The 26,940-nt window shown below is 42.4% G+C and overlaps 1 protein-coding gene across 3 annotated transcripts in view; it reads right to left on the bottom strand.

The window, feature by feature from the left end:
* Positions 1-16,169, bottom strand: part of LOC117958594 (RNA binding protein fox-1 homolog 3-like) — a 407,104-nt gene extending 390,935 nt beyond the window's left edge. For all 3 annotated transcript variants that reach the window (XM_034895077.1, XM_034895075.1, XM_034895078.1), the window contains exon 1: positions 15,920-16,169. The gene's annotated coding sequence lies outside the window, so the exon portion shown is untranslated. The remainder of the gene's footprint in view (positions 1-15,919) is intronic.
* Between the last annotated feature and the right edge of the window lie 10,771 nt (positions 16,170-26,940).

The following is a 26,940-nucleotide window of genomic DNA, read 5'->3' as shown; positions in this document are numbered from 1 at the left end:
TTTGATTCTTTATTTAGGGTCAAAAGACATTTGAACCTTGTAGAACAACCTACGCAGGCCCTAAGGTAGCCCTCCTTTAAACAGCATTTTAATGCCCACATTCTAATATAAAGCAGGTTCTGATTACATAGACATATATTTCAGAGAGCCAGTACTGTAGCCTAGAAATCTAGACACACCCTAGCAGCAGCAAATGTAATTTGAAGCTAGGGTCGGTCTAGCAACTCTCCGTTGGCTTGCGAGCTGGAAAAACCAAAATCTGGTCAGGTTACTCACATGGGCGCGGGCTTATTGTAATGACGGCAGAGTTGCGACGGTTCCACGTGAATTCCATGCTACTTGAAAAAAAAGAAGATGGCTGCTGCTGCTGGCGAACAGCAGTCTTTTCAATCAGCTGACTGTGGAAGACTTGGAGTTAAGCACTGAAGTCATTCTTAAAAAAGGAAGATGTGTTCAAAGTTTTGACAAGCGGATATGCCAAACGTTTCTATCAACCAGCGTTGCTCTGGTTGGTTGTAGTGCTATCCTGCTGCGTGCAGAGGGAGTTTGAAAGACAACGGTTTATCCCGCCCCAACATTTTGATACATTGATGTGTGTCTGGCTTGTCAGGCTAACAGCACTGTATATGTCAGAGAATATTTTACTGAAATTTTACTGAAAATATGTTATTTGACAACATAATCCAGTCTGCGTTAACTTTTGCTCAAAAGTATTACCCTTTGCAAATTAGTTGTATATGAACATAATTTCTAGAAGATATGGTTGACTGGTCACACCCATTGTTGTATACACCTACAGCATCCTAATCAGTCAAAAGATAATTTTATGCTCTGAGTTGATGCCAAAAATGGAGCATGAATGAAGTGGGTCAAACTGAAGTGAGTAAAAAATAATATCATGATATCAGTCATTGAAAATTGTAACAAGGTAGGTGATTGGATGATACATTAATGGTAAGGGACACAAAGTGAAGTATTTCTTTTCAGAAAATTTGCCAGAAACCTCCGAGAGAAAACATACTGACTCAACAGGAGACCTGAATTCTTCTCTGCCAGACACTACAGAGTTGTTATGAGAAATGTCTCGCTTTGGAGACTAAACTCATGAGCACCGTTTCATAATTCCTTTCATAAACTAACACTAAGCTTTTTGTGCTTCATTGATCTGGTTGACAACAACAACACAATGCTATCTGGAGTTCTGAGGTAAAGTTAATGTTGTGAGGCGAGGGATACCAACTAGTGGAAGACAGCCGTGTAAAATATAAGTCTGTAAGAAGAATTGGTGTCTGTGCTGTCCCAACAAAGGCATGGGTCACAGCCAGGGCCGCCATCGCCATTCCAACTGCACCCACCAGACTGCATCAGAGACACTAAAGCAGAATTCCAAGCCAAGTCGGAACACACACTTTCAAACTAATTTTACATTACAAACCTGAACACACGCTATTGAATCGTGCGTACGGTGCTCTTTTTTCACAACAATTGGAATCCCGCAGTTGACTCTTATTGCATCTGTTGGGGTAATAACATGGAAATTACTTCTTCCATTGACTGTATTCAAGACACTGATTCAAGTAAACATGCTTGATACTCAAGTGTGGATTATTTCCTCTGTACAAAGCTGTACCAAAGAAATCTGTGTACAATGAGGTCTGTGGAATAGTTAGAGCAACTGGGACATTGTTGTTTTGGAAACCGATCAGCAGCGTGTTATGTATCCGTCCTGTTTACGCCATTATAAAACCTTGATAACCCGAGGATGGGGAAAGTGATGGTGAAGTCTGGATCCAGGGCCGGAGACGGATTATGTAACAGGTGAATAACTTTGTACTATGAATAGAAATAAGAGGTTGGGGTTGAAGACCACATACAAAATTCTATTCATTTCCATCGGGGTAGTGACAGAAATCTCAACGTCTGATAAGATCGGCAAAGAAAACACCAAATCATTTGCATGGCTGGATACCAGGTGTTGTTGTTTTGATAACAGCTAACAGATCCAAAAACATTATCAGCTGGACCATGAAGGGAAAAAGTTAATGCTATTAATTGCAACCCATTAGATATTCTGACAATACAAACACACCTGCTCCTTTAACAAGATACAAGGGTCTGTGTTTATGCAGTGGGAGAAATATTATGAATTATTTGGGAGTTGAAGCGCTGAATTCCTCAAGCATTAATTGAGGCTCTGAAATCTCTGATATTAGCTTCACATGAATCATGGTTAATTCCCATGAATCCATTACTGTTCCATGTGTAGCTAAAAATAGAGTCCTGATAAATCAATGGGGACATTTGAGAGTGAAGATGGGGGTTGATGCTGCATGCTTCTGAAGCTTCATTTTTTTCCCGTAAAGCACAATACCGCTGTTTCTCGTCAATAATTATTTCCCATAATTCACCGTTAGATTTCTGTGCTACAACCGAAGGCGGAGATACAAAAGACCTTAAACAGACTTAACAGACTCCCATTTGTACTTTCGTCAAGGCCCTTTCATAGTGCACAAAGCACAGCTTTTTTTTTTACTGGCAGTAACCTTGACTTGAATATTTCTGTAATGACAGCAGCCTACTCCTTGTTTATTCCAACAATGAAAGGAGGCCTTTGGCAATTTTTGTCTAAGTTGAAAGGAAGCATAATCCATTTGAAATGGTGTGGCGATCTTCTCTACCGATTGCATTGGTCACAGCTCAGCAAGCGTGCTGCCTTGTGTGGAGACAGTGACCCCCTGGACCTGCCCTCTTCTCTGCTGCACTGAAAGCCTTAACAGACGATGGGCATTGCATGGCCTTACTCATGCACCGGTGCAAGGGCAGACAGGTTCATCTGTACACAATCACAATGGAAGGCCGCGTCCCATTCCAATTGCATTTCCCCTCACGGGGGGGGGGGGGGGGGGGGGCATATTGATGTGGCTGAGGAAAATGTAGATGAAATGGAAGGAGATATGGAAACAGGTTCACCTCTTACACTAATGTGGGCAACAACACGGTGCCCGGCTTCCTCTGAACATCCCTAACCAAAAAATGGTTTTCTAAATGACAGAGCTGCCCTGCCTGTAGACAGAAGACAGTGAATTAATTAAGATAATGAATTGCACATGTCATATTTGTAATCTTGTCAATCTTTACTTAATGAGGTGGAACTTGTGCAAGGGGTGTGTTTTTGAGCAAAAGTTGTCCTGCTTAAAGATGATGAAAAAAATGATTGCAATGCTCAACATTAAAAAACTGAGCGATACTCAATGCTGAGTGATATTTAATATATGTCATGTATACATTCATGCTTCCCAGTCCTGTGTGGATTCACAGACGGACATGAATGCAAATGAGGCCCAAAAGAAGGAGTGAGAGCAAGACACAGAGCGAGGTACTCAGAAGTATGCATATGTGATAGCAAAGTGCCCTGATTAGAATTTTGTCATGCCACAATTTACAAATTAAAATGAATTAGATCTTCCATGACCTGACCTCCATTAAAAACACTTCATTGTTGATGAGCCATGATAGCATCTGCTATTGATTGGAGTAGCATCCGTATGGCCAATCCTGTCTCTTGACAAGGAGGTCATCTAAAGCAATTTAAGCATATTGAGAGATTGATCAGGGCAACAGAGCTGCCACTTGGGCCCACTCAAGCCAAAGAAAAGTCTTAGGTGTGACGCAACCACTCCCCGCTGCTCTGTTGGGGGGGGGAAGCGTCTCAAATCTAAATGCTAATGGTTTCTTTAAGAGCCTGGCTGCCCTTTAACCACTACAGTCAGACGTGAAGGATGGCTCTCAGTGTTTCGACAGCTCTGTCTTGTTTTGACCCTTCCCCAGTCTAGCTCCAAGTCCCCAGTCACCATCCAGACCCCCTTCTCTGGATTCGGCATCCAGTCAAAATAAGATAACGTTGCACCTGCAGTAGTGATACAAAAGGTTCTGTTTGATTTGTTACCAACCTGGTGGCCGACTCATGTTTAGCTCTACCTCAGCCATAGTGCAGCAACAGGATATTACTCTCAGCTCCTTGGTTTTAATACAGTTAATGTTTTTTATTGTGCTGAAACACACATTTGAAAAAAAGAACTGAACCCTACAAACCTTCACATTCACTGAAAAGAATTCATTTTTCCCCCAACATTTCTCTCCTTTTTTCAGTTTCTTGACTAGGATTCATCCCTTCAATATCTTGAGTGATGCGGTTGTTGTTTTTTGTCTTGGTCGGTGCAAGTTTTTCATTGGATTCAACAGCAGAAAGAAATGACATAGACTTGAATGAAATGATTTCCATAAACACAGTTTTAATTACTCACTGCTCACTTAAACCAAAAAGCAAAATGCACCTTACAAACTAAAATCCTGTGTAGATGTATTGAAGGGGTGTTAACAAATGTATCCTTGACAAATTCTTTACAAAACTCTTTTTGAACAAGCTTTTTCTCCACTTAGGGTGAGCCATGTCTTGATCTTTTGCAGATTATAATTTTTACTTTAAACTTCATCATCAATCACAAAAGAAAGGTGTCAGACAGGCCCTGTGAGAATATGAAGCCAAATGGAACGGTCACTTGTGTGCCACCTTGCTCTCTGAAGCGTAGCAAAGGTCATATGCCTTTTATTGAACACTATTAAGGACATGCATGAGCAACAATAAGAATTGTTCTGGTACAATCAATGTGTGGATTCAGCTGTATTATGCAATTTGGTAAGATTAAAAAATATGCATGTGGTGGTGAAAGACGTCATTTAAAAATAAATGACATTTTTAGATTAGGAAATGATGGGAAAATTCCTTTACCAGCAGATGTAAGATTCATATGGAGATCATTGGCAGTTTTGTTGCTGAATATCACGTGTAATGCTTATCTCACTGAGTTGTAGGGACAATTTTAGTTTTTATTCTCTTATGCAGATTTTTTATTCTGATCCTACATCCAGCTGTAGATGACTTAACTGCAACAGCTGGCAGTTTTGTATTTGGTCTGACTTCTTCACTTTTACAGAAATCTTCGGATAGGAGCGCCATAGGCAAACGTGCCCCTTGTGGTCAGAGGACGGTAATAATAAAAGATGTGGAGGCATGCACAGCCAGAGAGGGTTCTTGCATGCCATGATTAGGGACTGTAAAACATTTCACAAAACACAAAATTACACAAAATTGAAAATTTGCACGGATCATCTAACATTTGCGATCCCACCTTTTCTTCTAACCTCTATCCTAAACTGCATTAAAGGAAGACTGTGCTACGATCTCACATGCCTTTTGTGTGGGTTTTCTTTTTTTACAACATTGTGAGCTTCACTATGGTAACAGAGATCAGAAGGCAAAGGTCAAGCAAAGCGTTGGTAGAGGTTTCGCTCGGCAAAGGCAGGGTGGGGGTGGGAAAAAACCTCCACATGGGCCCTTTTCCATACACTGAGCACGCTGATCATCTCTTGTCCTCCAGCAGCTCCCTGCAAGGTTAGTGAGCGTCAATAAGCCTTCCGCAAAGGTTAAGAACATCTATAAGGAAGATATTATACAAACAGTGATCTCTCTGGATCCAGCAGAAGCACAAATAGAGTGGCATAACCGTCTTTGTTTATTTTCCATCTGAAAGTAAATCACAAGAATGTGCTCCGTTTTCCTGCATGACTGGCTTATGAATTCAATATGAGCCATCTATACACTTTGAAGCAGAGTACTTTGTGAATAAAAGAAGAAAAAAACTGAAAGACAGCACATCAAATGTCCTGAACTGTCTACAAAGAACAGGCATTTTTTGGGTGAAAATTTGATTTTTGTATAGATTTTATAATACAGGGAGCAGATGGACCTCAAGATTTCATCTGATTTGTAAGCATTTATTGTTTAGGGATGGCAATAATGAGGCACAAAAATGGTGGCGATAGATAAAAATAAAAAATCTGCTTACTCAGAGGAAGCACATCCAAACTTCTAACACTTAAAGAACCTTGGCTGCCGGGTTATTTGAACAAACAGAAAAGAGGACGAATAATGTCCTCCATCTGAGATTTACTGTCCTGTAAATGTCAGAGTATTAATTAACACATTGTAAGACTATAAATCATATACACTGTGAAGATGATGATGATGATGATGATTAAATCCTGCACAGTGAAGCCAGAACAGAGAAACACTATCCACCATCGAACAGTTAAAAACATCCACAGATGTTTCACCTACTGCAAATTCTCATTCAACACGTAGCTCACTGTCCAGAAAGTGCAACTGATTAGCAAATGTGGTAACATAAAGAAGACCACAAAGTAGACAAGGTCTGAGCCAAACAAGCACTTTCTTTCTTTTTCTGGCGGACACCAGCTCTGTTTGGCTCGCTTACTCCTCTCAGTTATGGGAAATGTGGCTTAATTATTTTCTCTCCATTATGGGCCACTGTTGCCTCAAGGGGACAGAAGAGGTTTAGAGAAAATGTCCCAGATTTGAGTAAGACTGTCCATATTGCTTACACAGTAGAATGCCAGTTAGAGCCCTGGGGCTGTATTACGGAAACTTCCAATCTCAAGTCTTGAGTTAAGATATAGAGTATAAGATAGGACTTTTCCCTCATTTGGCATTACAGAAGAACATCTTAACTAACTTTAGGAATCTTTACTTTATCCTATCTTATTCCAGGTTAGGAAATCCTAAATACTCAATCTGACATTGCTTACACTTGTTATTTATGTATTTGACATCGACCCTGTTCGGCACTTCGGTCAACTGTTGTTGTTTTTAAATGTGCTATAGAAATAAAATTGACATTGACATTGACATTGACATTGGTTATCAACTTTTATGTCTGTTACCTGGAAATTCCAACAGCTGTCCCTAATGAAACTCTGGTGGATTTATGAGGACCAAGGTTTACTGCGCCTCAGATCTCTGCAGGGTAATTCCAGACAGCTAGCTAGTTTTCTGTTGCACGACTTAAATAACCTTTGAGGGTACACATGTTCCACCAAAACAAGTTCCTTCCCGAGGCTATATTTCTGCGGCACTGTTGCTGTGTCTGCCCAAGACGATTGTGATTGGTTTAAAGAAATGCCAATAAACAAGAGAACATTTTCTCCCATCCCGGAATGCTGTGTTAAGTAGCCAGATCTTCCTCCGCTGTAGAGGAAGGTCTGGCAATGCTACACTAGTTACCTAGCAACTGATGCTTCTTTTGTCATTGAGAAACACCCTTTGTAACCATTGTTACTCTTAATGAAACATTACTTGGCTAACTGCAGCATCATGGCCCGAGGTAGCCTATATCTACCAATGAGTGTTTTGACGTCAAACACGTCAAACTACCGTAAGCCTCTCACTGAATACATTCCGCCAACTGACATTCCGTTGGTTGTGTAAAAGCAGCCCTAACGATTAAACAAGTTAACAAACACTACCTGGTGACAAAACAGAGAGAGTTAGGACAGTTCCACAGTTCCAAAGTTAGTTTATTTAAGATTTTGGGAAGGTAGGATGCTTGTTTGGTACCTATCTTAAGCTAGGATCCAAACATTGACTTAGTAACTGTTCATCTGCGATGGCTTTTATTCTTAAATCTGGTGCTAACCGTAATTACCATACCATTACCAAACATGTAAAATGTACGATGTAAAAAAACAACAACTGCAAATGTGAAAATGCTGAAAATAGACAAATGATGTGTAAAATTGGCATCAAGCAGAGCAAAGCTAAGTAATTCTATGACATCTTCCAACAACAACGTGGAATACAATACATGTTTCACAGTTTTTGCACAGATTACACATGTACTGTACTTCAGCTGCACAGACACTGGAGGTAATCCAGGGAAACTTTGTGAGAGGTGATAGTTTTTTGTCTCCATATCTTTGGGATGGAACTGTGTGTACCAAAATTAGAGTGCAAATTTGAATCATACTTTATGCAAGATTTGTGGGTTCTTGGCAGTGAAGGGGGAACACAACAGGATTCTCGTACATATGCTATGCACATCCGTGAGAAGCTCAGCAGGCTGCCAACACCAAAGTGTTCATCACTCTCCACCCACTTCTTCTTATAACACAGAACAGAAAATAAAAAATCCCCACAGTATAGGATTGAGCCCGACCAATCAGTGTTGAAGATCAAAAAGCAGACGTTCAAGGGGAATGAAATGCCCCCATTGATTGGCCCTGCCGCTTTGGTCCCCTCTGCACAGTCCTCCAATCGATACCTGAGAGATAAGCAGACCATCAGCTACTGATATTGGTGATGTATAACCGCCATGGCTGCGCGGAGAAAGAAGACTTCTTGCTTTCTTGGTCAAGACTCACTAGAGCAACCTGGGCCAACAAGCCAAGGGCAGAGCCAGACCAACCAACCAATCAACCCCTCCACCAAGATCCTACTCATGGAATTAAGCCAACAGCTGTTAAACCAAACCGCCCTTTATTCGTGTTAGCCATCGCCTACATAATTTGAACCCTCTTTGTTAGATTAGGTGACATCCCACCTGCGTGCTGGCTAATTAGCTGGTGCTAAACCTTTGCAAGGTGAGTGTAAAGCGTAACACGGCAACAGGGATAAATTACCTGGAAAAGGAGCCGCTGTTATCGCTCTGTTTGTTTTTCAGAAGACAATGAAATAAATAAATAAATGAAAGAGGGAAAAAAAGGGTTCCGAGAAAATGAAATGATGGCGTGGCGGTGTTTTGTGAAATTGTGCTGTCAAACGTTTCTCCTTTCTAATTTCCTGGAGCGCAGATGATAGAGCATGTGCGCTGACAGCTGAATCTGATAAACAAAAAAAAAAAGGGAAAAGACAGACTTCTCTTTTTCCACCTCGCGAGCATGTATAAGCGACATTTATAAATATAATAATAAAACAATTAGTCTGTGACAAATGACAATTGACAGATAGTGTGACCTTGTGTTCACTGTACATTTATTCACTGCGGTCATTTAGTAAAGTGTCAAGGCTGACAGGCACAGCCATCAATACAAAACACTGAGATTGAGGCACAGAGGAAAGAAACTCAGTCTAATGTTTATTTACCAGAGCAATGTTTATTTGAAGGGTGCTTACTTTATGGAAGCAGGTCAAAGCTTCTTCAAGCTAACTCTTAGACCAGAAATCTATTACAATTCCGGTAATGTATTGACTTTTCAATGACTGTGGAAGCTGCTACTCTGTTTCGAAAAATACAAAGGTCTCAGAGCAAGCCATCCTCTGTGTGTTTTCTGTGTGTCTGTGTGTCTGTACGTTTGATGGGACCGTCCCAGCACAACTGTCACTTCGCTCCCCTGTTACAGGTGCTCCACACAGGGGAGCTGGCAGCTCTGACGGACGCCTCCTCCTAGGGATTTATGGGAAATGACAGCTCCCGCTAAATAAAGCCGAAGTGGCCGGGGAAGGGAAGACAACGGAAGTTCCAAACCATGAGCGCACAGGGCTGACACTAGCTGAAATTTATTTTCTTCTGCTCTGCCTGGCAATTTAGTTGGAAATGTGCTATTCATACTTTTAGGACTGAAGAGTGGCAGAGAGACCGAGAGAGAAAAAGAGAGAGAGAGAGAGAGAGAGAGAGCCCCACCCTTAATCTACTTCTTCTGTTTGGGGTAATGGTCTACAGGTTTTTTTCTGCCAGAGAAAATCACATTTCTTACATGGCTGATTCTTGATGAATTATTTCACATTTCACTTACTCACCTTTTTAAAAGTTAATCTACATCAATAACGTTAAAGGGAAATTCCGGAGCTACAAATGAACAGTTCCCCTTATTCAAACTCGAAAGGTGTGGAGCGTTTGGCTGCTTGAAAAGTCCATTTCAAACTTCATCATTTAACCGTTCGACAGCATATCTGAATGCACACGGGCCAGGCCGGCGTTCTGATTTTCTACTTATTTAAATATGGACCATCTTTAATTGAGCAGAAACTGCTGTGGAGAACAGTGCTGAACTAATACTGAGGCTGAAATATCATTACGCTGATGGAAGCCGGGCTCTCTGACTTTTATTGGCAGCTCCAGAGCTAAATGTGTAGTTCAATTCGGAGGCGGCCATAGCTGCAGAGGCAAAGTAATCGACTTTGGGACAAAATGGTGTGGAAAATGACGTGTAGGCCCTTGCCTAAAGCCAACCTGGTGCGGGCAGAAATCTATCAGTCAGGTGCACACCAACATTGGCATTTTCACAAATGTGATTTAGCCGACGATACTGGAGAGCTGATGTGCTGGACCAGTGCTTCTGGTGAAAGAAAACTACTATTTCAAGCCATGCAATCTGCTGCTCCTGCTGCTGAAAATGTCTGTGGATTTGGTTCAGTTTAAACTCTGTCGTGTTCAGATAGAACAATGTTTTACATGGGAAACCCTGAAGCGTATCACGGCTTATTTAGGTCAAAGTAACCTGAACCATGCGAGCATTTGACTCTGAATTTTAAATCTCTAACCTTATTCAAGTCATCTCTTTCTCAGCCAACAGTACAAAATCATCCCTTTGTTTTGAGATGAACACGAGATTCACCGCTGTTCCACACTACTGTGCAGGGTATTTTTGGTTTGCTGCTGCCAAAGTTTGGACACAGACATTTATAATTCTCTTGCATGGAAAGCAGCTTGCTTCTTTTTTTCCCAAACAGACTCCATGGGATACAGACTGGTCCATGCTCTCATGTGGTCTGCTCGCAAAATCACATTATTTTAAAGCAGCTCAAGCTTTAGGAACACCAAAAGCCAAATCTACCAGATATCCAAACATTAATCATCACAATAAGTCACAATTAAACAGTAATTATGTAAAAGACCTTTTTGCATTGGGAGTGTCTCAACTTATACAACGGCTTCTTAACCAACGATTCAGAGTGTGTCTCTCCCAGCAGTGAGCCAGGAGGAGCAACAGTCACAACCACACAACCCCAAACACACACACACACACACACACACATACACACACACACCACACACACACACACACACACACACACACACACACACACACACTTGCAGAGCCACGGAGCAGATCAAGTGTGCCTGGAGAGCTCTATAGACAGGCGAGTTTTCCTCATTAGAGCGTGTGTGCACCATTCTCCAAAAAAAACCTCACTCTAATCACTGTCACCAGACCTCGGCTGAAAAACAGATAATTAATGTTGGGCCCTGCCTCAGTCGGCTTCTATGCTAAACAGGCTCTGTGTACATATGTGTGCGCATGTGTGTGGGTGTGTGCATGTTTGTCTATTTGGAGTCTGTCGATGTAGGAGGCCCCCTGGGGACCGCGGATGCTCAAGCCATCCACAACAATGATTTCTCTCTGGCTCGCATAAGCCCTCAGAAGAACAATCGCTCACCAGATAATGCACAAATGTACAGAAGAAACATCCCACTGTACCACAAAAGCCGTCTGCTGCTCCAGCTTTAGTCACTGGTTTTGTAAAGTCTCGCCCCTTTCTGCTCCAGGATTGCCCTTTTATTTCCCCTTCACCCATTTATTAAATGGAATGGACTTCTTAATCGTGTGCTTTGCAGAGCAGATTTATTTATGTTCTTTTTTCCTTCCTAAAGGCAGTTATTAATATCATAAATATTTGATGATACTTTGCATGACCCTGCAGAGAATGACACAGAGAGGTAATGAAGGTTAACGCTCGGGGTACCAAATGATTAAATAGCGACTGAGTGGCAAAAGCCCACCCAGGGCTGCGGTAAACTTTCTAATAAAATGGACTAAATAAACATCCTGGTCACAGCACCATTTCTGTACAGGGCAACTTTAACAAGGTGATTCACACCAACACAGTTTTTCTACTTACCCCTAGTGATATCTAACCATGTAAATAGTTGGGTTTTATTTGCCCAGGCTTGGCGATATCCGTGTTACTGCCTAAGTGTGGTGCTCAACGCATTGAAAAAGGATATTTGACTCAACAGCAGTGTGTCTTTCCACAAAGAAATGTCCTAACTAGTCCGGATAATAAACAGACTTTGCTTGTGAAAGTTTCCATTGCAGCTGAATCGTTTCACAGGAAAATTAATCTGCAACTATTTTAATCTAGTGAGACGTATGTTTAAAAGGAAACGTTCAGTGGCTCCAGCTTCTGAAATGTGAATATGCTCTGGTTTTCCTGGTCTTCTATGACAGCTTTGGGTTGTAGGTGCTTTTAAGAAAGCAGCAAGGGTTCTGGGACATTTTTGATTTGCATTTTGATCCTATTTGATTACATGTTGAAGACCAAATGGTTAACTGATTGATTGTAGAAATATTCCCTAATTAATTTTTTGAACATTATTTTCTGGGGCTTTTACACCTTTAATGGACAGGACAGCTAGGTGAGAAAGGGGGGAGACAGGCAAGAAATTGTCACAGGACGGACTCGCACCTTGGACCTTTGCATTGAGACATAAGCCTCTAAGGGCTGTACCAACTGAGCCAACTCGGCAACTTCCCTAAATGAATTGATGATGGAAGTAAAAAGAAAGAACTAGAACATCTTTTAAAAGACATTCTCGATGTTTTTCTTAAATGTCATTTTTCAATGTTTTGAGCACCACAAACCAAATTCCATTTACCTTCACCGTATTGGGTGGCTGGCAAAAATCTAAAACACAGATATCTCCAAATCTAGACGGATGAAACCCAAACCATGTGCATGGACTGATAGCACTCCATGTAAATGAGAAAATGTGTGGTGAACTGACCCATAAAACAATTCTCCAGTGTAGAAGCTACTTTGTGAGATCAAACTAATGTATTTGTTGATATGTATATCTTTCAATTGGTGTCATGTGTTAATCCTCCTGCATTTTGTCAGCAGCACTTTGCCCTGCAATTACCATTTTTCTCACAAAGGTTTTTCGAGGAGAGGCTATCCTTCCCAGGCTCACTCAACAAATCAATTCCGCTTTTTTGGCTTTCCACCAAGAGAAGATCTTCAATATTTGCTACACATGTCCTTCATCATTGAAATGCGGTATTCATGGGTTTTGAATAGGCTGTGTATTGTCTGAGAACGCCACCAAGGGCAAACAGCTCCACAAAGCACCAATTACAGCATCAACTTTTCTACTCTGAAACACAAGTAGCACTGCATTTGTGTCAAGACTGGAAAACATACGATGGGCTTGTAAGTGTAATCAACATTGTTTAAATGGTAACAAGTTGGGAAATTAGTCAATTCCGTCACTCATTTGTTCAAGATGTGCAATTACTGGCAGCTAATACTCCAAAGTCAGGTGGAGATTTTCTGAAAATAAGCAATAACACTCAGGAGGAGCTCAAACCATCTCTTTCAGTAGACATAATTTAATCAGCAAGCAATCTGAATATTTTAAGAGCTTTAGCATCCAACATTTATTAATTCTCCGAATGTGTCTTTTAAACATTCAGATTTGACTTCCTCAATATATATAATTTGACCTTGTCAGAAGCTGATTCCCACCCCTCCCCTCCCAAACACACACACACACACACACACACACACACACACACACACACACACATTTCCTTGTGCATGCTGTGTAATTGAGCCTTCAGGGAGAGTGGAAAGACTATCTGGCCCTCGCCTTGTGAGGATCTCTATTGATGATCAGGACTGGTTACCAACCATGTAATCAATAAGTGCAGATACGCGAGCAGATAGTAATAAATATGGGGTGACAGTAACTTATCTTGCCTTTACAAGCGGTTTAATAATTGCAAAGATCACAGACTTACATTAATAGCACCTCTGGGGTAAAAGCTTTGCAGTGAGAGATATTTGTAATTAAATATGTTTCCTAGCATAAAAGGCTATTAACTTCCTTTGAATGTATTTCTTAACAATGAAACACACAACGTGGAGAAGACACATGTAAATCGGCGGTTAGAGACCAAGTCAGAAGCTGACAGGCTTTCTGCATTTAAATTACAGGAATATTCTGTGAAAGCCACAGGCAAATCCAAAATGAAAGTTGCATTAATTTAGAGAGTTTAAATTACTTTTTGTGATGTGGCTTTTGTAATCTTCCTGTGCCATGAATATGATAGCTTTGATGGTGGTTATAGGGGAGGCAGCATGGTCAGTGGTCATACTTTCTTGTGTAGGACAGAAATCATTTTCCTTTTAACTCAAACTAATCAGCCTTATCCAGGGATCCTTGCATGGGAAAAAGAAGGCAACACTACAAAGAAGGAAAGGATAGATAATTGTCTTGTTTACCTTGAATTGCCATTGTGCTTGTGTGTGTGTGTGTGTGTGTGTGTGTGTGTGTGTGTGTGTGTGTGTGTGTGTGTGTTAAACCACAAGGGTTCAGTAAATTCGCCAAGGCCAGACAGAGGAGGAAGTTAGTCTCGAGCTTTTCATTCACTTTTGCTGACACATCGGCAACCAGAGGCTTGTTGGGTCTCGAGAGCCATTGATGTGTCACTTCACATTTCTAACAGTCAAGATCAATCCCTCATTTAGATTCAGCCACGTGGAAAGCATGAAAAATAGCAGCTAAACATGCCAGAAAATCAACAACAAAGTGAGGAAAAGAAACAGAACTAAAAACAACTGAAATGAGGAGTAATATATATTCAATTTCAAACAGAAACAGGCTCTGTGGTGCATGTGATCCATATTAAACCACATCATAAAAATGCAAATACCCTAGTTCTCACTCCAGGAGTTTATAGTCCAACAACAAATCTAATCTACTATTGGGTGTTTAACATACATATCTTTTCATTTTCAACATTTGCTCATCAGATTGTCAAAGCAAAGTGAGGCGCCACACAATATCCTGAGCCTCACAAATGCAATATAACCTGGATTGCAACGGGCCGAAGTGATGCAGCTGTGATGTTAGGGCCAATGGGAGCTCTTTAAATGAGAGGGTGGTCGTAAACACCACGTCTACTTTCTCCTATTGCCAGCATTACTAGCGGAGCTGATGACAAGTGCCGGGCAGCCCTCCAGTGCCTTTAATACAGCGAGAGCATTCTCCAGGGGAAATGCAATCTGTGTCCTCTGCACAGATCCACTGTCTGCACTTCCCCGCATGTGAGCCGCTATCATATTATACTCCCCGCTCTCGAAATGGGAGAAGGAAATAGGAAATCGCCTCAGCCAGAGATGAACCAGGAACATAATCAAAAAATAGTGTGGCGCAAGCGATGCCGATCAGCCCGGCACGCAGACCTCCCCTGGCTGAGCGCTAAACAATAAGCAGTGGGGATTGCTTAGGATTCTTGTGCCATAAGAGGAAAGTACGCCCCCTTTTTTCACCCCCCAGTCATCTATTGGCTTATAGCAGCTTATGCGTTTAAGATGGGAGATAAGAACAGGGACGTTTCCCTCATGTTGTGATCCAGCATCCCTATATTGGCAATAAAAAACAGCCGAACTGGACAGACAAAAGAAGCTCACAACATGAGGCGGTGTATGTGAAACATTATTCAGTTGACCTTGCATACTGCTGGGGTGATTTTATTTCATCTGAGCCAAACAAAGAAACATAAAAATCCACTGTTGACTTTTTGGCAGAAAGCATAAAAGTGAATCCATTAAAATAGGGGTTAATGTCACAAACTGTGAAAATGTAAAGTATGAAACACACACACACACACACACTTTTGCTGGATTGTTTTTGTTTGCATTCTGTGCACTGCACTAAATACAGGACAAAGCTTAATCCAAACAGCAGACATAAAGGAACTCACCGCACATGTTTAAAAAAAACACAATCCTGCAATTCTTTGACTGTTATTATGACTGCCTAAAAAAGACAAAGATACTTGAGCAGTGGATGGATTGTGAGAACCGTTTTGGATCTGTGTATAGAGTCGTCACTGTGTATGCTGGAAGTGTATGCCGGACACGTGTGTGGGTATGAATTTGTGTGTGTGTGTGTGTGTGTGTGTGTGTGTGTGTGAGAGAGAGAGAGAGAGAGAGAGGCGAGGTGTGTGTGTGACAGCGTTAAGCTTGAGTGAGAGGTGAAAGGACTGCTGTACTCACAGTTGTGCTCTTGTTTCCCTGTGGTCTGTCGGCGTGTCAGAGTTTCATCCTCTTAGCGTCTCTCCCTGGGCTGGGCTTCCTCTTCCTCTTCTGACCAAAAGGTGTGAGGAGGAGGAGAAGGAGGTGGTGGAGGAGGAGGGGATGCACAGATTGAACGCAAAGGAATGAAAACCAGAGTGAGAGAGAAAGAGAGAGAGAGAAAGAAGAGGAGGAGGGGGGAGTGTGAGTGAGTGTGAGTGTGTGTGTGTGTGTGTGTAAGAGAGAGAGAGCGAGAGCGCTGTGGATTGAAGGAGGGCGAGCGGTGGCCTGTGATTGGCCTGTCAGACCGGGAGAGGGAGCGTCAGTCTCGGCGGTGTCAGGGTGGCGGGCTGCCTGCACCCAGTCGGTCTGTGGCGTCTCCGATTTAAAAACGCCTCAAGAGCTGGTCGCACTGATTCCTACGGTGCACACGCTCGCTGGCTGGCTCACGACTTACACACTCTGCATCCACATCACACACAGAGAGAGAGAGAGAGAGAGAGAGAGAGAGAGAGAGAGAGAGAGAGAGAGACATATTGAGGAAGAAGGAGGGAGGGATGATAGAGTGAGGCAGACAGATTCAGAGGGCCGATGACAGCTTCAAGCTGAAGCTTCTCCTTGGCTCCTCATCAATGACAGGTTCTGAGGAACAAGAGACGGAGGGAGAGCCCCCCCCCCCCCCCCCCCCCCCCCCCCCCCCCCACACACACACACACATTCATGTACACACACAAATCACTCCTCCACATCCAACTATCAACATCCCCCCCTCCCCCTCTCAATTACCATGCTCGCGGCAGATGTATTGGGCATGTCAGCTCTCAAGCAAGGCGGCAGAGGAGAAGTGGGCTAACTTATCTCATCTAATTTAACCAAGCTATAATCAGACAACACTGTGGAGCAGTGGTCGGACTGGATTTCGGATTTTGGAGGTGGCAGGGCGTGAGGTTGAGGATATGGGAGAGGGGGGAAATTAAAATAGATACCGACAAACTGCAATTACTTGATACCAGGTCAGAGAGCAGCAGCTTAACGTTTCAGATTAAAACCATTTGCATGAGAAAACAAAAAGGAAAATAAATGTGCATTGCATTTATTATTTTATTTTAAGAAACATTCAATAAAAACAATTCTAAAAAGAAAATTGAAGACTATAAACAATCAACCGTGTGCAACCCAGTTACATTGATTTAACTGTGATTCATAATGCTGTCAATACAATTTGACTAATTTCAGTGAGCCAACACCCTAAACGTTCCATAAAACGAGATTCAATCCGAACAAGAAGACCTGTCAAGGTTATTGGGCCTGACGTTTTTCGGAGTGTACGCCCAGTGTGCAGCTAAATGTCAAGCTCTGGTATTTTTTCCCTCATTAACTGTCGTGTCTGGTCAACAGCGGCCTGACTTCAATCGACTCCACACAAAGTCCCATGTATCCTATCTTTGCCTCTTCACTCCACCAAATTCAATTAAAAAGAGAAATTGGCAATTAGATCACTGTTATGATCCTGTAACAATGATCTAATCTGTAATTCATTGGCTGGCGTTCCCCTGGGGTGGGGGGGCTGCTTGATGGAGTGGCTCGGAGACTCCTTGGCATTCACCTCGGCTCGAGCGCCGCACAAGGACGCGGACGGAACCGTGGGGCCCCAGCGCTACCGGATGCTTCTATTCTGTAGTGTTACTAGTGGGGCTTTGTTGGCCCGCGGCAAGAACACAACCTGTGACACACAACTGTTTGTTTTGTTCTCATATTCATAAGAGCTCAGTTTGCAGGTTGCACGTGTAATATATGTGCAAGCATGCAAGGAAACACACACAGTCCCAGCTGCGGTGCAAAAGGCAACAATGTACACAAACACTCTGATGGGATGAAATCGTTTACTCCTTAAATGAATTAAGTTAATTCCATTTGGTTAATGAAGAGGTGGGGGGGGGGGGTAGTTTGCCCTTTTAGGAGCATTGAGGGAGTGGACCTGGATGGAGGAGGGTGAGGGTCCCAATGTCTAGACTGAAACCAGAGTCTTGTCACCGCCTTTGTGACAGGGGTAATGCTAACAGAGCGGCGTATATGTACATACCGAATGTGGACTGCCTGCAGCACTTATCATCACCGTACTGACCTGAAGCAGCAACAGCAGCCGTGGTTGTGTATTTTTTTTTTAAAAGGTGTGTTACCTGAAAACATTCAATACATTAAAGTTTTTTTTAATCGTATTTGTATCCGGGGATAAATGCAGTGTTCTTTATAGCAGACACACTAGAGTTATATATATATATATATATATATACACATATATATACAGTGAGAAAAATTTGTATTTGAACGCCCTGCTATTTTGCAAGTTCTCCCACTTAGAAATCATGGAGGAGTCTGAAATTGTCGTCGTAGGTGCATATCTACTGTGAGAGACATAATCTAAAAAGAAAAATCCAGAAATCCCAATGTATGATTTTTTAACTATTTATTTGTATGATACAGCTGCAAATAAGTATTTGAACACTTGTCTGTAAGCTACAATTCTGACCCTCAAAGACCATTTTAGTCTGCCTTCAAAATGTCCACCTCCACTCCATTTATCATCCTAAATTAGATGCACCTGTTTGAGGTCGTTTGCTCCATAAAGACACCTATCCACCCCATACAATAAGTAAGAATCCAACTACTAACATGGCCAAGACCAAAGAGCTGTCCAAAGACACTAGAGATAAAATTGTACACCTCCACCAGGCTGGAAATGGCTACGGGGAAATTGCCAAGCAGCTTGGTGAAAAAAAAAGGTCCACTGTTGGAGTATTCATTAGAAAATGGAAGAAGCTAAACATGACTGTCAATCTCCCTCGGACTGGGACTCCATGCAAGATCTCACCTCGTGGGGTCTCAATGATCCTAAGAAAGGTGAGAAATCAGCCCAGAACTAAACGGGAGGAACTGATCAATGACCTGAAAAGAGCTGGGACCACCGTTTCCAAGGTAACTGTTGGTAATACACTAAGACGTCATGGTTTGAAATCATGCGTGGCACGGAAGATTCCCCTGCTTAAACCAGCACATGTCAAGGCCCTTCTTGGGCCATGTCTTTGCCAATGAGCATTTGGATGATCCAGAGGAGTCATGGGGTAAGTCGTGTTGTCAGATGAGACCAAAATAGAACTTTTTGGTCATAATTCCACTAACCGTGTTTGGAGAAAGAAGAATGATGAGTACCATCCCAAGAACACCATCCCTACTGTGAAGCATGGGGGTGGTAGCATCATGCTTTGGGGGTGTTTTTCTTCACATGGGACAGGGCGACTGCACTGTATTTAGGAGAGGATGACAGGGGCCATGTATTGCAAAATTTTGGGGAACAACCTCGTGCCCTCAGTTAGAGTATTGAAGATGGGTCGAGCCTGGGTCTTCCAACATGACAATGACCCGAAGCACACAGCCAGGATAACCAAGGAGTGGCTCTGGAAGAAGCATATCAAGGTTCTGGCGTGGCCTAGCCAGTCTCCAGACCTAAACCCAATAGAGAATCTTTGGAGGGAGCTCAAACTCTGTGTTTCTCAGCAACAGCCCAGAAACCTGACTGATCTAGAGAAGATCTGTGTGGAGGAGTGGGCCAAAATCCCTTCTGCAGTGTGTGCAAACCTGGTGAAAAACTACAGGAAATGTTTGACCTCTGGAATTGCAAACAAAGGCTACTGTACCAAATATTAACATTGATTTTCTCAGGTGTTAAAATACTTATTTGCAGCTGTATGATACAAATAAATAGTAAAAAAATCATACATCGTGATTTCAGGATTTATTTTTTAGATTATGTCTCTCACAGTGGACATGCACCTACGATGACAATTTCAGACCCCTCCATGATTTCTAAGTGTGAGAACTTGCAAAATAGCAGGGTGTTCAAATGCTTATTTTCCTCACTGTATATATAATGTGTGTGTGGGTTTGCAACGTACACACTGACATAGGCACACAGGAACAGTGTGATTGCTCCGCTTCGCTCGTTTAGCACTTCTAAGGCAGAGATCCCCAGAGGCCACCCATCACATCCAGTTACTGAGGCACACAGACACGACCAGACCCCACCTGGCTGCTCTCACCTCAATCTGTAGAAGGCAGGAGGCACTAGCACCATGTCGCTCTTTTTCTCTCTCTCTCACACACACACACACTCACACACGCACATCACTCACCAAAGATCAAAGATGTGGTCACACACATACACACACACACATACACTGATATCTCTTATGAAAGATCACAAGGACTTTCCGCTGTACCAACTTTTACAAACTTGCCGTCACGCACATAGAGTTGTTACGAATCGCCTCCTCGTGTTAAATCACAAAAGTACATTGCTTTACCGCGTCTGGTAACTGACTGTATCATAGTCACACTCAAGACATTTCATGGAAGGTGTGACAAAGTTCATGAATCCACAGCTAGCATTCCTGTAAGAGTAGACAGTCTATTATCATCATCCACGGCACTCATATTAAACACATATTGTGTAATTAACGTTAAATTAGTTAAATGTGTCAGCTAGAGCGTGCCAGTAAGAATAACAGATGGAAGCAATGGAAAATTGCAACATTACCAGATACTTTTTAAAGAAGAGGACTAATAAGACAGAGCTACTTTGACGGTTGAGTCATGCTGATGGTATCAGGTGCTGAGATAAAGATACAGAGGTAAAGGCTCGCTCAGAGGTGCTACCCCTACATATTCAAAATCAAAGATGCGCAGCAGATAGCTAGAATTGGAGTGTGCTGAACGGGGTGAAAGTTGGGCTAGGTAGGAAGTGAGAGGGTAAAGGAGGAGGAGGGCGACTGGCTCATGGTTAGTGCTGGTAAAGCCTGACTTGTCACAGGTTGACATGGGATGCAATTATAGAGATGAAGTTTCCCGGCCCCTCAGGCATGTGCCAGCCATGCTGTCAACGCTGGCTGATGTGTGGGCTCTCCGCACTGCCAAAGGTGTCACAGGTGCTTATGTGTACTCCAAACTTCTACGCTCCCATGGAAATTGGCCTAGGCTTCCCCAGACGCATTAGATGGATGATGACGGTGTGCGCATGTGCCCGTGCACACATGCTGATGCAGTTACCTTTATTTGAGTATTAGTTAAACCCTACTCCACTCCAAGCTTTCTCTCGCTCACTCCTATTTCTGCTGAAGCTACAAGGTAAAGCTACAACACTTGTGATTCTGCTGGCATCTCATGCTGTTCCCACATCTTCTCCTTTTTCCGTATCAGCCTTCATATGACTCTGCCAGCAGTGCGAGTAAGCTCTGTAAGACCTAAGGCAAATTACCTCAGCGGGACACTACACTTCTGTGCACCTTGCTTCTTTTTCCTCTTCCACTCGGTCTTCTCTATTCTCCCTTCTCTGCATTTCACAAATCAAAGTTTGTACCTCTGCACCGGCTGCACGTCATGGGAGTAAATCTTGAAACAAATTCCATGTCCACTGGCCGATTCACATCTATTCCATAGTGTGAGAGAAAAACTGCCTAACTAGTCCATCTCTTCACTATTCTGGAAAAAACTAGAACACAGTCTTTTACCAAAGTACACAGATGGTCATCTGGACATTTGTCCAATCTTTCCTTTTCTATCATATTACCCCTTTTTCTCAGAAAATTGATTTGTACAAAGACTTTCATACCACCGTCTAGAAGCTTAAAAGCCATGTTGGTGGGCCATCAGGTGTGATTTTCCACTTCAGACAGCTTTTTTAAGGGGGAAATGGCCTGAAATTGGATCCTCTGGCAGCTTGCACTTCCAAACTAGCCACGGGCAACACAATTCTTAGATGCACCCCTACTTGCTATCATTTCCAGAAAGACCCCAGTTCTAAAGATGCAGCCACTAATCCTAAAACAGGGGAGGGGGGATGGTTGCACCCTCAGCAACACATCGGTGCACAATCACATACAAAGATAATTGTACAAAAGGTTTATAAGTGCACTTAGATTTAGAAAGCAGCCTGTTAGCAGGTCTATAGGAGTCGTCTGAGTTTGCTGCTCTGCCCTGTTAGTGTAGTCAGCCGGCAGGATGTGTCCCTGTGTCCTCTACCTGAGGCCCCGCTGTGATCACGCAGCAGGCAAGCATATGATGATCCTTCGCCCCTCACAGTTCATAGCCCAACACCCCAACCAAGAGGGCCTGATTAAATCGGCGAAACAAGGCCTAATTAAACAGGTTCCGATCAGGGAGGAGTAAATTATTTAACAGTGCCCACACATACTGATGTCTCTTATTCAGATCCTGAACCAGACACTTTTTTTTCATCTACTCTGTTTCATTTACCCTCTTTGTCCGTCTTGTCTTTGCTGCCGGCCACTGCTCTTTCATCTCTTAAAGGCTGCCATTCAGTAGCCACAACACAGTTGTGAAACAGTCACAGAAACAAATGCAGGGCCAGGGCTGTTGGAAGATAACATTGTGTGTTGATTAAAGAGATGGAGGGAGACACCTACACCATCAATTGGAAACAGCATAGAAGGGCTGGCACAAATATCCCCCTGCAGACAAATATAACAATGGGACAAGATGTTAACTGTTGGTTCCTTTTGCTTTCACACTGAATACCCCCCTATCGCTACTGCCTCCCCCTAACCTATGCATTGTGAGATAAATAACCCTTCCTGTTTTATTATACCCTTTAGAAACCTGTAGAATGTTAAGAGTGTTTTTTGCTGATGCCTGTGATCCAAGCAGTACGACCAAAAGTTCACAGAGAAACTCATGTATTCATTCACTCAGCAGGAGATGGCATTTTCCATTTCTTTTCTTCAATGCTGTGGTCTTTTTCTGACAGCGGTGCTCTCTCTGGGCCAATTTCAGACTTTGTGATCACCCACCGCACCATGCACATCTTTCAACTGCTACAGTGGGCTAACCCCCAAAACCTAAAGCCCACAGAAAATCACTGACCCATGACAGTGATGACTGGTGGTAAAAAAAAGAGTCCATTGCCTTGTAAACATTGCATTTTGCATTTACAATCAGTTGTCATGAAACACTTAACCTTGAGAAAAGCTGCACACTACCACAGCAAGGGAACATTCAAATGCAGCACTCCATATCCCCCATCAATACAAGGCCTCTACCACATAAACTTAATGAATCCATCAGAAGTTAGTTGTACAAAACTGCAAACCTTAAAGAGAAAACTATGTATATGCATTTGTTGTTTTTTACAAAACAGAACTGCATTAATGAAACACATAGGGCTGCATAGTTGTAGCCATGTTGCTTAAAGTAGTAGTCAGATGAAGACATAACACCCAGGAAGGCTAAATTGATCTTGTATATCATATTCATATATATCTATATCATCATAGATTATGATAGATATAATATGATATATCAATATCATATTATAGAAAAAGGCTTATCAATTGCCAAAAAACACTGGATTTTACAACTCTTAATTGAAATACATCACAACGTCAATTGATTTATCCTGTTGAGAAGTGAACAGTAGAGTTTCCTTGCTTACATTAGACAGTAAAGCCCCTTTCACACATCCAGTCTATTTCTGAAACGTTCAGGACAATTTCCTGCAAGGGGTCATGTGTGAATAGGAGCAGGGATTGATATTTGGGGGGAATCTGTGCAGCCAATTGCCTACCTCAAGACCTGGTTACATTTCAGGAAAAACGCCAGTACGGCTGTGTTGTGAATGAAAGCAGTAACATTGCAGAGACAGGCATGAAACGGTTAAGTCGGTCTGACGTGGAACGAGCGATCTAATCACAAGGCTCCACTGATCGCATGCATGGTATTAATATTAAATACATTAGAAGAACATTGGCAACCGACAAAAACATCTCCTCGCCCACCATGTTCCTGAAAATAATAAGAGATTCATCCTCCCCCAAACGCTTATATCTGGCCTTACCCCATCATCTTCTTCTTCTTCTGAGATTAATGGCGATTGGCATCCATAAGTGTTTCATTACCGGCCTCTGCTAAATCGTCTCTTGCCCCATCTATTCCAGCACTGCATGTGTGAAAAGGCAGAAGACAGACATTTACCGGAACTACAGTATGTGTAAAAAATGTGCGTGTAAGGAATACACAAATTCATTCGATGACCAATGTCTGAATACCACAGAGGCTTGGGGCTTTGCCTAATTAGCGTGTTTTCAGTTGACAGCCTACATAATTCTGCATACAGGGTGTGGGGCTTCTTGGTCTGAGCAGTTCTTCATTCTTGTCTGAACCGTTCAGGGTGCTATTTTTAGGCGTTCAAAAGAGAACAACAATTATGAGAAAACTGATTCCAGAAGAGCTGAGGGCTTCTTCTGGGTTTCATTAAGGATGTTGAGGATTACCATTATATATTGATCTCAAGTAGTACAGAAAATGATAGATATGAAATGAGAGAGAGCTCAATAACACTAGCATTTTCATTTAATTATTTTGATGTTTGTCATAGTCAAATTCCGGTCCCCAGAAATAAATATAATCGACTACATATCACAGAGTGAAGAGGTCCAGGTACATAAAAAAGCATCTTTTAACAGCCTCTGCAACTCAGCATTACTTTATTCACTAATGGGTTTTATAGTGCAAAAAGGACAAACGCAGTGTGCAGTGACATTTCGCACACACACACACACACACACACACACACACTCACACACACTCACACATACACACACCACAAGGGTTCTGTTAACAGAACGGTATGCAATTGCTTTATAATGTGCTTTTGCTCTCTGAGCTTTAATGCACGGAGACTGCATAGGCTATGTTGTGTTCGTGCATGATCTAGGGCATATTCATTATGAAAACAACACTTTACTCCAGTGGCAAAATGATGTTGACCTTTGCAAAATCGAATACTAGCAAACCTGTGTCTCATTGTTCAAAGATAATAGCTGGGAAACATTCCTTGTAAGGCAGATGATGTTGCTGGCATGCTGAGTGCCAGCCTCGCTATTGGGTGGGTGTTGGACTGGTGATGACTCATTCTTCATCTGCTTTACAGAGACCTGGGTGACAGGTAGCTGCTTTAACAAAGTGTTTCCTGTCGTCTGCAAATTTTAACGTACTTAGATAAATGATTGAGCAAAATCTCCTTTTGTCTTTGCAACACCTACCTGAGGTTTACTCAGCATAGCATGAAACAAGAGGAGGAGGAGGAGGTGGAAGCAGGAGAGAGAATAAGAATAATAGGTTGAACAAGAGGGGGAGAAAGTGGGCCAGCCACCCTAAAGAAGCCTCACTCATTCCCCAGGGAAATTGCATCACGTATTGATCCATGTTCCCTGCATCTAATGGACACAGAGGGTGGAATTGCTGGTGGCAATTGGGAAATAGCTATGAAAGTAACAAGGAGTCATTAAGGCATAAAACCCAGGTTAGTCACCTGAGGACCTCTCACCTGTCTTCAAACTGTTCTCACAGTGCAGGCTGTCTGAACAGCTACCTATAGCCAGGAGTTAGATTGCCAAAGCAGCAGGTTCACAGGCTCAGACGAGCATTTGTCTCCATTAGAGCCCTTACACTGGCAAATAAACAGGGGAGACAGACAATCATTCTACATTACATCCATGACTATAGCACTTTACATTTTCTATCAGCGTAACGGACTCCCCGGGCCATCTCACAATCCTCACATTCATTTTTTACTGCCACGCACACATTCTGCTACTCATATGCACAGATCGAGCTTTAACCAGGGAGGGATTTCCATGACGGCTATAACATTTACGGCCCTTTCTCCAAGGCAAAACACAGCCAGATGCAAAACCAGGTCTGGATACCTAACCCAAATCTGTCATGCCATCAGTGTTGTCGTACTACTTCAAAACAAAAAACACTGAATGCAAAGCACAGCCTTCAGTAGCAGTCTGCACCCACAGTATTCTTCTCCTTCAAGCTCCGATCTGTCCGCAGCTACATTTCAACCCACTGTGACTTAGTATTCTCCTAACAACAAATGCATTAAGGTTTTTTTTACATCGTGCTAAAGCAGTAAAAGCTAAATTGAAGGCTAAAGCAAGAAAAAAGCAAGACCAGAGCAGCGTGTAAAGAGGAAAACTGTGTTTATCATTAGAGGAGAAGGAAGTGGGAGGACCAGCTTCACAGTGATTTTATTTTGATGTAAAGCTGAACCTTAAGGCTGCAGAAAAGGACTTATTTCCTGTAGTAGTGTCCTTAGTGTCCTCTGGCTTTTTTCTCACCTAAAAAGGCAAAACTAATCGTTTCAAAAATAATAGTTTTTTTTTTAACAAAAGATTTAATAATGTTCCCTTTAGCTGCAAATGCACAGCAAAAGGACTCCCTGCCCTGTACAATTTCAATTTGATTTGTAATCAATTTGTATGGCTCTTTTCAGCTACTAACAGCTCTAACCATCTGTACATCAATTCCATGCTTCTCCATTTGTCTTAGAGGCGTGTGGCCAATTTCACACATATGAGTCACATGCCTTCATGTAAATTTTTGGTCAACCTTCGACCCCTAAAAAAAATGAATCAGTTCTATGCATGTAAATAAGGTACTGCACTTAGCTGGGGTGTTTCACCCCAATGTCAGGCTAGCGTGATTTTGATTTGGTGCCATTTGGATATTAAGTGCTGTGGATATTGAGTGCTATTGCAACAGGGGACAGGCAGCACATCAATCTCTGTCAAAGAAGTGGAAATCTGTCTCCACACAGGAGCAGGAGCCAGGAAGGAGCTAACACCAGCTGCATGAAAACTGGAATCCCAGGAGTAATGGGAAAACTAGTTCTGTATGATGAACTGCATACAAGCTAGGCTATAGCAAATCATATCACTTACGATAGCAGTTTGCATGCAGATTAAGCTCATTTGAAAACATGTCAAGAATCACTTAAAGATATCTCAGGATAAGTGTCCCGTGCACATATTTCAATGTCATCTTTTCAAGTTAGCAATCTCACTTGCTGCCATTGTTGCACAACAGAGGTACAGCATGTGTGGGGAACGCTATTTTGTGCATCTCTTCAGTGCTCTGGCTCT

The sequence above is a fragment of the Etheostoma cragini genome, chromosome 15, assembly GCF_013103735.1.
Source record: "Etheostoma cragini isolate CJK2018 chromosome 15, CSU_Ecrag_1.0, whole genome shotgun sequence".
In the NCBI taxonomy this organism is placed as follows: domain Eukaryota; kingdom Metazoa; phylum Chordata; class Actinopteri; order Perciformes; family Percidae; genus Etheostoma; species Etheostoma cragini.
Note: the sequence above shows the minus strand (reverse complement) of the source record. Positions and strands in the feature narration are given on the sequence as shown.